General features: G+C 45.5%; 1 protein-coding gene across 8 annotated transcripts in view; it reads left to right on the top strand.

Moving 5' to 3' along the window:
- Positions 1–10,525, top strand: part of Itsn1 (intersectin 1) — a 183,453-nt gene that overhangs the window by 46,116 nt on the left and 126,812 nt on the right. The window lies entirely within an intron of this gene.

The raw sequence follows: 10,525 nt of genomic DNA on the forward strand, positions 1-10,525 counted from the left end.
CTTGGGTTTATTCTCTTTATCTTTGCTATCTTTGTTGAAAGAAACTGACTTGACACACAAGCATATCTTCCAGTCTTTAAAACATCTTTCACTTAAAGCTTGTGTGGTTTTTCTGTGTTAATTTTTGTGTTCGATGACATTTGGGTCAGTGTTCTTTGATTTATTCTTCAGGGTGCCTGCATGGCTACTTAGCTGGTCTTGCTCTGTCGAAAAGGCTTGTTTCCCCTTTAAGTTGCCTATGCAGTTTTGCCAAAACTCAGATGGCAAACATGTATGGCCAACCTCTAGGCAGCGGTTCTCAGGTTCTTGACTATTGTCTCCTAGAGACTCTTGAATTCAGATGGGGTAGCGCCCCATCTCCCCCACCCCCCCCCTTTGCTGTGCTCTTTTTAATTCTCAGTGGGCCTTCTATTTCTGTGTAGTATGAATGCCAGCTTTCCAGTTCCCATTACAGGTCTTGGAACTTTGATTGAGATTGCTTGAAATGCTCAGGTCTGTTGGAAGAGAATTGCTGGTCTAATAAATTGAACCTTATAGTTTATGATAGTATTTTTCCATTGGTTAGGTCTTCTTGAATTTTTTTCTTAGTAATATTTTGTTGTTTTCAGTATAAAGGACCAGTGTTTGCTTTGTTCTAAACAGGGTCTCACCTGTATTCCAAACTACTTAACATTTGACACCATTCCCCTTAGCCTCCCAAGTGCTGCGATTGCTGGTGTGGTCCACGTGTTATTTTTTTCCTGTAATTTTTGAGCAATGTTAGAGTCTTGTGGTGCTAACTCAAATTAAGATTATTTTTCTTTTAAAATTGTTTTAGAGTTATTTTATGTATTTGAGTATTTGCCTGTGTGTAAGTATGTGCACCTGTGCATGTCTGGTGCCTACAGAGGTCAGAAGAGAGCACCAGAGCCTCTGGAGATGGAGTTGTGGGTAGTCCTGAAGCACCATGTAGTTGGGTTCCCTTCAAACAGTTGCTCCCTCTCTCTATGCTGCGGTCACTCCTCTTAGTTTCTCTTTATAGTTCCCCTGTGCCGGTAGAGAAGAATCGAGTTGATTTTAGTTGGTGCATTTGCCTTCCATCCTGCAGCTCTTCAAAGTTTGCTTACTATTGTTTCCTAAGGATTCTGGGGTTTGCTATATTGACGTGTGTGTGGTGTGTGTGTGCATGTGTGTGGTGTGTGGTGTGTGTGTGTGTGCATGTGTGTGGTGTGTGTGGTGTGTGTGTGTGTGGTGTGTGTGTGTGTGCATGTGTGTGGTGTGTGTGGTGTGTGGTGTGTGTGTGTGTGGTGTGTGGTGTGTGTGTGCATGTGTGTGGTGTGTGTGTGCATGTGTGTGGTGTGTGTGTGTGCATGTGTGTGTGGTGTGTGTGTGTGTGTGGTGTGTGGTGTGTGTGTGCATGTGTGTGGTGTGTGTGTGTGTGTGTGCATGTGTGTGGTGTGTGTGTGCATGTGTGTGGTGTGTGTGTGTGTGCATGTGTGTGGTGTGTGTGTGTGTGTGGTGTGTGTGCATGTGTGTGGTGTGTGTGTGCATGTGTGTGTGGTGTGTGTGTGCATGTGTGTGTGGTGTGTGTGTGTGTGTGGTGTGTGGTGTGTGTGCATGTGTGTGGTGTGTGTGTGCATGTGTGTGGTGTGTGTGTGCATGTGTGTGGTGTGTGTGTGCATGTGTGTGGTGTGTGTGTGCATGTGTGTGGTGTGTGTGTGCATGTGTGTGGTGTGTGTGTGTGCATGTGTGTGTGGTGTGTGTGTGTGTGTGGTGTGTGGTGTGTGTGTGCATGTGTGTGGTGTGTGTGTGCATGTGTGTGGTGTGTGTGTGCATGTGTGTGTGGTGTGTGTGTGTGTGTGGTGTGTGGTGTGTGTGTGCATGTGTGTGGTGTGTGTGTGTGCATGTGTGTGGTGTGTGTGTGTGCATGTGTGTGGTGTGTGTGCATGTGTGTGGTGTGTGTGTGCATGTGTGTGGTGTGTGTGTGCATGTGTGTGGTGTGTGTGTGCATGTGTGTGGTGTGTGGTGTGTGTGTGCATGTGTGTGGTGTGTGTGTGCATGTGTGTGGTGTGTGTGTGTGCATGTGTGTGTGGTGTGTGTGTGTGTGGTGTGTGGTGTGTGTGTGGTGTGTGCATGTGTGTGGTGTGTGTGTGCATGTGTGTGGTGTGTGGTGTGTGTGTGCATGTGTGTGGTGTGTGGTGTGTGTGTGGTGTGTGGTGTGTGTGTGGTGTGTGCATGTGTGTGGTGTGTGTGTGGTGTGTGCATGTGTGTGGTATGTGTGTGGTGTGTGTGTGTGTGTGGTGTGTGTGTGTGTGGTGTGTGGTGTGTGTGTGGTGTGTGCATGTGTGTGGTGTGTGGTGTGTGTGGTGTGTGTGCATGTGTGTGGTGTGTGTGTGCATGTGTGTGGTGTGTGTGTGCATGTGTGTGGTGTGTGTGTGTGTGCATGTGTGTGGTGTGTGTGGTGTGTGTGTGGTGTGTGTGGTGTGTGTGTGCATGTGTGTGGTGTGTGTGTGGTGTGTGTGTGCATGTGTGTGGTGTGTGTGTGCATGTGTGTGGTGTGTGTGTGCATGTGTGTGGTGTGTGTGTGCATGTGTGTGGTGTGTGTGTGCATGTGTGTGGTGTGTGTGTGCATGTGTGTGGTGTGTGGTGTGTGTGTGCATGTGTGTGGTGTGTGTGTGCATGTGTGTGGTGTGTGTGTGCATGTGTGTGATGTGTGTGTGCATGTGTGTGGTGTGTGTATGCATGTGTGTGGTGTGTGGTGTGTGTGTGCATGTGTGTGGTGTGTGTGTGCATGTGTGTGGTGTGTGGTGTGTGTGTGCATGTGTGTGGTGTGTGTATGCATGTGTGTGGTGTGTGTATGCATGTGTGTGGTGTGTGTGTGCATGTGTGTGGTGTGTGTATGCATGTGTGTGGTGTGTGGTGTGTGTGTGTGTGTGGTGTGTGTGTGTGTGCATGTGTGTGGTGTGTGTGTGCATGTGTGTGGTGTGTGTGTGCATGTGTGTGGTGTGTGTATGCATGTGTGTGGTGTGTGTGTGTATGTGTGTGGTGTGTGTGTGTGTGCATGTGTGTGGTGTGTGTGTGTGCATGTGTGTGTGGTGTGTGTGTGTGTGGTGTGTGGTGTGTGTGTGTGTGTGTGGTGTGTGGTGTGTGTGGTGTGTGTGCATGTGTGTGGTGTGTGTGTGCATGTGTGTGGTGTGTGTGTGCATGTGTGTGGTGTGTGTGGTGTGTGTGCATGTGTGTGGTGTGTGTGGTGTGTGTGCGTGTGTATGTGTGGTATGTGTGTGGTGTGTGTGGTGTGTGTGCATGTGTGTGGTGTGTGTGGTGTGTGTGGTGTGTGTGCGTGTGCATGTGTGGTGTGTGTGTTTATGTGTGTGGTGTGTGTGGTGTGTGTGCATGTGTGTGGTGTGTGTGTGTGTGTGCATGTGTGTGGTGTGTGTGTGGTGTGTGTGGTGTGTGTGTGCATGTGTGTGGTGTGTGTGGTGTGTGTGTGCATGTGTGTGGTGTGTGTGTGCATGTGTGTGGTGTGTGTGTGCATGTGTGTGGTGTGTGTGTGTGTGTGGTGTGTGGTGTGTGTGTGGTGTGTGCATGTGTGTGGTGTGTGGTGTGTGTGTGTATGTGTGTGGTGTGTGTGTGTGTGTGGTGTGTGGTGTGTGTGTGGTGTGTGCATGTGTGTGGTGTGTGGTGTGTGTGTGCATGTGTGTGGTGTGTGTGTGTGGTGTGTGTGTGCATGTGTGTGGTGTGTGGTGTGTGTGTGTATGTGTGTGGTGTGTGTGTGTGTGTGCATGTGTGTGGTGTGTGTGTGTGTGTGTGTGGTGTGTGTGTCTGTGTAAGTCAGAGGACATCTTGCATAAATTTTCTATCTTTCCACCGTTTGGTTCCTGGTATCAAGCTCAGGTCTTAGGACTTGGCTGCCGGCGCCCTCACCCACCGCGTCCTCCTGCAAGTCTGCTGAACTTTTCGTAGACGTTGTCTCTCTTTTTGAAGAGGCTTCCTACAAATTGTGCTTCACTGAGAGATTTTAAAAATTCATTATTAATTGTTGAGTTTCGTGATAAATTTTCTTCTGAATCCATGGAAATCATTATATGGACTTTCTACTCTATGCTAACAATAGAATAAATTATATTAGTTGATTTAAATTGTGTTTTGTGAGTGGTTTTGCATTTGTATTCTAGGAGTCTTGCTGTACCCATTATTTATTTTGTGCCGTCTGGGTTTTGTATTAAAGACAGGAGATGAATAGCAAGTGCTCTTTCCTTTCTGAAGAATTCTGCCTGACTTTTGTGTTGTTTCTCCCTCAGTGTTGATGGAATTCTTTTTGAATTTGAATCCATTTGAGGCTTTCTTTTCTCTCGTTTTCTGTAATAAACACAAGAGGGTTCAAATGGTCTGTTTCCCCTTGTCCACATGCAGTGTCTTTAATTAGCTCCTAGAAGCGCTGTCTCCTCTGTCGCCGGTCATCGCTAGGTCGTCTCTAGTCCTCTTACTTAATTTTGTAGACTTGATGGGGACGCTCTTCATTTCTAAACAATTTACCTCATCCATTTCCACTGCTTTTTAAAGAGCTAGATTTTAAATTTGTCTGTTTTATTTCTTCCCTCTTTGTATTTTTATCATTTCTTGATTTATATTGCTTTTCTTTTTCTAGACTTTTTTCTGCTTTATTTAATGATGTTGGCATCTATGGTAGTGTTGGATCATATTTGTAGCTATCCTGGTATTCGGAAATTTCCATTCTTTTAAAACCATGTTTCTCTTTCTCTGCTGGGATTGTGTATCTTCCCATTCCACTGTAGGCCCATTTAGCTGCTCTAAAGATTCATGAGGTAAGTTCCACATTTTTGTCATTAGGGAGTTGACTATGTTAATTGTCATTGTTTTTTTTAAGTTTGCTGTATTTGGCCACTTTTCTCATTGTTGTGACCAAACACCTGATAAGAAACAATGTAAGAAAAGTTTTATTTTTGCTTGCAACAAAAAGTGGCAACAAGAGTGTGAAGCAGTCCTCACTTTATCATCAGGAGCAAAGGGAAGGGTATTGGTGCTCAGTTCACTTCCTCCTTTTTATCCCAGGCCCCAGCCCATGGTCTGGTCCCGCCCACACCGAGGGTTGTCTTCCACCTCAGTTAATCAATATTAGCCATCACAGTATGTCTCAATTCTCCTAGGTGTGCGGTTTCGTGCTGTTTTCATTGTCCTCTACAGAATGCTGGCTGTAGGTTCCTCCAGGTACCCGAGTTAGGTTTGCACTGTAAGATCTCCCTGGTGTCTGGTGGCTTTCGTCCCTACTGCGTCCCTTCTGCAGTATGTTCACAGGCTCAGGCACTCTGTTGGGTTTCTCCTTTCTCGGCTTCTCGACACGCTACAGGGGCCTTGTTTGTTTTGCTCAGAAGTACTGGATTTCTGTTGTAGTTTTGGCTTCTGCACCTCACTTCACTCACTAGCTCCCTGACTGGGGCCCATCCTGGGCATATATAGACAACAAAATGGGAGAACTGTCCTTGATAGCTGGCCTTCTGTACTCTAAACAGTTCGGGGTCTAATAAGGGGCCAGAGGCCCAGCAGCAGGCTTCGGTTGCTGCAGTGGAGCTGGGAGGCTGGCCTTGTGATGTCGTGTGTGGTCACTTGCCTGAAATGCACTGGCTCTTCCCAAATTATTTTTCGGATTTAGTAATAAGATGGTACCTGGTGTTGTGCGTGCTAGGGAGGCTGAGGTTGGGGATTGTGAATTAAAGACCAGCCACAGACTGCCAGGAAGGACAGTGCCTGGAGGAGTTTGTCCTGTCTCTTCATCTGTCTGTCCAGCTTTCATCTAAGGTTCCCTGGGAACGTAGAACTTAACAGTGACTGGCATTTGAAGGACTTGGGTTCAGGAGGAAAATGCAGGAGGGTTCCAGTCTCATCCTTAGGTCAGCTTTTGACGGTTAGGTTAGTGAACAAGGCTGGGAGGCACCTGCTTTCAATCCTCAAAGTGGCTTAATTTTTATTAGATAGCTTATATACTAATAGCCAGCTTCAGACCAGTGACCCGAAGCGCTCTGAGGTGTAGTTAGGGAGTGGAGTCTGTGGTTGTTGGCTTGTCCCGGGGCAGATGTTCAGCGCAGGGGAAGTAGGAACAGCTGTAGCAGTGTGTCTCTACTTCCCTCATCTGACAAGCTGTTCTTTGCGGGAGAGAACCACATAGGATGGGAATTCATTTCTGTGGCAAACAGCAATTATTCTTAGGTTCTCTGACAGGAACTGATAGTAAGTATACTTTGGCCATGAGAGTTACTATACTCCTGTCTAATTTTGACCCTCTCAGGGAACTGTGAAATATTTAAAGTAAGGCATAACATATTTATAAGGATGGTGTGCATGAAAATGTGAAGAAACTTATTGTAGAATAAATGTGTGCTTATTAAAAAGAAATAGTTTCCTTTTAATGCTTAATATTAAGAGTGCCCTGACTATAATGTAAATTGACGGCACCTCAGTTCTCCTCTCTGGAATGGTTTTATAACAAATGTTGGTTTCTTGAAGGTTCATTCAAAAATTCATCTCTAAAGTAATTTTTCCTGGTCACATTTCAATTTTATAGTTCCAGTCACTTTTATGCCTACGAGTTTTGTAATTTATAAGGAGGTAAATAGATCCCTTTTCTCCAGACCTGACACTTTATTGTATAGCAAACCTAGCTGCAAAAGAACAGCATGCTAGTCTGAATTGTGTTTATTACAGAAAAGTCTAGGATGACTTAATGTTAACTGACCAGTCACTATAAACCAGTGTAAGGGCTAACGTGTGGTTCAGTGGTAGGGTACTTGCTTGCTTAGCATGTGCTGCTCAGATCACTTACCAACATGAAAGAAAGAAGAAAAACCCAGAATGCTAATAAAAGGAAAAGTACTTGATTACTTCACTAGCAGCTCTGAAAAAAGCTTCTAAATTCTAAATGATTGGCATCTGTTCCTTAATAAAGACATTAAGTAAAATAGGAATCAAGGAAACTACCTAAGCATGAAACTGCACAAAGTACAAGCCAGCCCCTGACGTGTCCTGAGTCAGAGGTGACACAGCAGTTACTGCTACCACGGGTGTTTCATAGTGCTAAGTGCTTTAACGGTAGGTGAAACACATCGAACCTGAGATACTTATTTGCAAAATGAATGGCAAGAAAGTGATGGAGTCTGGAGTGGCTGGGCACAAAGGATTTGATCACTTGTCTTTATTTTAGGCAAGGAATGGAGGGTGGAGGTTAGTCAGACAGCATGAACATCAGATTCTCTAGTGTGTGTTAAATAGTTGCTTTAAAAATCCAGATCTTGCTGGATGGTGGTGGCATACACCTTTAATCCCAGCACCTGGGAGGCAGAGGCAGGGTGATCTCTGTGAGTTCAAGGCCAGCCTGGTCTACAGAGTGAGTTCCAAGACAGGCTCCAAAGCTACAGAGAAACCCTGTCTCAAAAAACAAAAACAAAACAAAACAATCCAGAACTCAGCTGGGCATGGTGGTGCACACCTTTAGTCCCAGTGCTCAGGAGTCAGAGGCAGGTGGATCTCTGAGTTCGAGGCCAGCCTGGTCTACAAAACTATTTCTAGCATAGCCAGGGCTACTTGAAAAGCAAAACAGATTCAGAGCTGGGCAGTTTTGGGTAGGAGAGCACATGCACTGTCAGCCACAGAAGCATTGTTTGGGAGTTAAGTGAAGGAGCATGCTGTTGGGAAACGATGGCGCTTGCAGATGTGCTGAGTGAGCCGAAGGGAAGGACGCGAGTGGGCAGCTGCAGCCTAGAGAATTGTCATGTCCACTTCTCAGCTGGACTGTCAGACCTCTGCATAATGTGGCCGCTTGGCCACAGGTGTGTTCTGTCTTCCTGCCACATCAGAAGTATGTCACTCATACAGAAGACCTGTAGCAACAGAACACAAGAGTTCAGCTACTCCTAAAGACCAAAGGATATGGAGTCCGGGCCCTGAGTGCGCAAGGAAGATCAGGACTGGTTCTTAGAGTAGAGAGGAGCTACAGCCATCTCGCTTGGAGACTACAGTGTCCCCACAGACAGTGGCTCAAATTGGGAATTCTTTCAGTGTCCTGTCCAGGTCTCCATCCTGCCACAGACGCGTGGCCGCTTTGGTCTCCTCTTCCTGGGAGAGGGGAAACTGGGATGGGAGAAACTGCGTGGATAGAGGAATGAAGCGGGTCTGAGAGTCCAGCGGCCACTTGTGGCTGTATACTCTGTGCAGGGCCCTTACCGCAGTCTAAGCCAGCATGGAGATGGTGGCAGGCCACTTCTCAGCCTACCCAGCTGAAAGTGCGCACGTTTGAGGAGCCTGACATTTGGAAGTGACCCGAGGAAAGGGACATAGCAGCCTCCCACCCACAGTTAGTGTAAAGGAGTATCTGGGGTTACCAGAGGGGCACTCAGTGCAGTCAGGCAGCCAGCGAAAGAGGAGGAACCAGAAGGAGCAAATTGTTCAAGAAAGAAGAAAACTAAAATGCGAATCGGTCAGAAGTCCGGTGTCCGTGAGCACTGTAAAAGCATAAAGGACGGGTGTGGAGGATGGAAAGGGCTTCCGGAGGCTTAAAGAAATACTTGAAAGAGACTCCACTATCATGGAATTTCGGTTGTATTAAAGAGAGAACAGTGTACTTTAAAGCCCGTGTTTCTGTAAACTTTGATTTTGCTAAGCTGTTGCGATGGTGTCTTCGCTGTACAGGACTGGCGCCTCTAGCTGGCCTTCTGCATGCTGGGATTATCAGACACAGACTGCCACATCTAACTAAATTTACCAAGAAGTTCTAATGAGTGCCTTGTATTCTTGTTGACTGTGGAAATTTACTATAACAAAATTAAATTAGGCACTCTAGTAGTTACTTTTCTATTGTTCTGGTAAAACATCATGACATAGGCAACTTATAGAAGTTTACTTTGACTTAAGTTTCCTGAAGGATGAAGAGTCATAATGACAGAGTACAGGTATGATGACCAGAACAGGAAGCGGGCAGAGTACAGGTATGATGACCAGAACAGGAAGCGGGCAGAGTGCAGGTATGATGACCAGAACAGGAAGCGGGCAGAGTGCAGGGATGATGACCGGAACAGGAAGCGGGCAGAGTGCAGGTATGATGACTGGAACAGGAAGCGGGCAGAGTGCAGGTATGATGACTGGAACAGGAAGCGGGCAGAGTGCAGGTATGATGACCGGAACAGGAAGCGGGCAGAGTGCAGGGATGATGACCGGAACAGGAAGCGGGCAGAGTGCAGGTATGATGACTGGAACAGGAAGCGGGCAGAGTGCAGGTATGATGACTGGAACAGGAAGCGGGCAGAGTACAGGTATGATGACCGGAACAGGAAGCGGGCAGAGTGCAGGGATGATGACTGGAACAGGAAGCGGGCAGAGTACAGGTATGATGACCAGAACAGGAAGCGGGCAGAGTGCAGGGATGATGACTGGAACAGGAAGCGGGCAGAGTACAGGTATGATGACCAGAACAGGAAGCGGGCAGAGTGCAGGGATGATGACTGGAACAGGAAGCGGGCAGAGTGCAGGGATGATAACTAAACTAATATGATTACAAGTTTGACTACATAAACGACTATTAATCTGTAATTTTTAATTATACATTACATTTTTAAATGAGCTGCACAAACAACACCTTAAACAAGAGCAGATATACATACACACAATGTAACAAAATTGCCCTTAAATCTGTATCAGTAGACCAAGATCCATACCAGTGCTAAGTATTCACCTCTATATCAACCCCTCCCCTTTTTTTTGGAAATTGACTGTGACCATTAATCACTTATAATCAACCCCCTTTAAATGAAAACAAACATTTATAAACAATCATTTTGGGAATTTGGGTGTAGTTTTCTCGAAATTATTTCCTGCTGTTTGTTGGGCGAAGTATTTTTAGGGTTCACAGAGACCTTTTGGGGTGGGAGAGTCTTGTTCCATCAAACCACATTAGTCTTGAGGGAATCTGCAGGTTCTCATTTTCTGTGGAAACAAAAGCAGAACCTCTTTTCCAAAGTAACATATCCTTAGACACAAATTTTGAAGTCAAATATTATATATATATTAGTTTATATTAGTTTAGCTTATCAGTCCCCAATATCAAATATTTTTCAGCAGTTAACTCATTAACAGTCAAACTAGTCAAAGAAAACACAATAATATACATAACCCAGACTCTCTGTGTCTTTTCCATCTTTGTGTGGCTTTTTTAAAATTACTTTTGCTCCTTTAACCTGTCTGTCTGCACTCTTTTATATTACTTTTACTGTCTTTAAAGACTTTGTTTTCTTTTTAAAAACTATTTACTTCTTTTTATAACTGTCTATAGTTTTTCCTCTCTCTCCCAAGCCTACATACATCTTTAAAAACACTGTGTCTTGTTTGGAGGTCTGAATCCATCCTATTGTGTATCTGAAATCCTTTTCTGACAAGAAGTATTTTAAAACGGTAAGCAGTATGACTGTGGCAGTCCTGGACACTGGCTCCACTCTCTCGGCCTTCTAACATGATGGAGGTTGTACACTGCCCGCTCTGGGGC

The sequence above is a fragment of the Microtus pennsylvanicus genome, chromosome 1 (genome assembly GCF_037038515.1).
Source record: "Microtus pennsylvanicus isolate mMicPen1 chromosome 1, mMicPen1.hap1, whole genome shotgun sequence".
Classification (NCBI taxonomy): Eukaryota; Metazoa; Chordata; class Mammalia; order Rodentia; family Cricetidae; genus Microtus; species Microtus pennsylvanicus.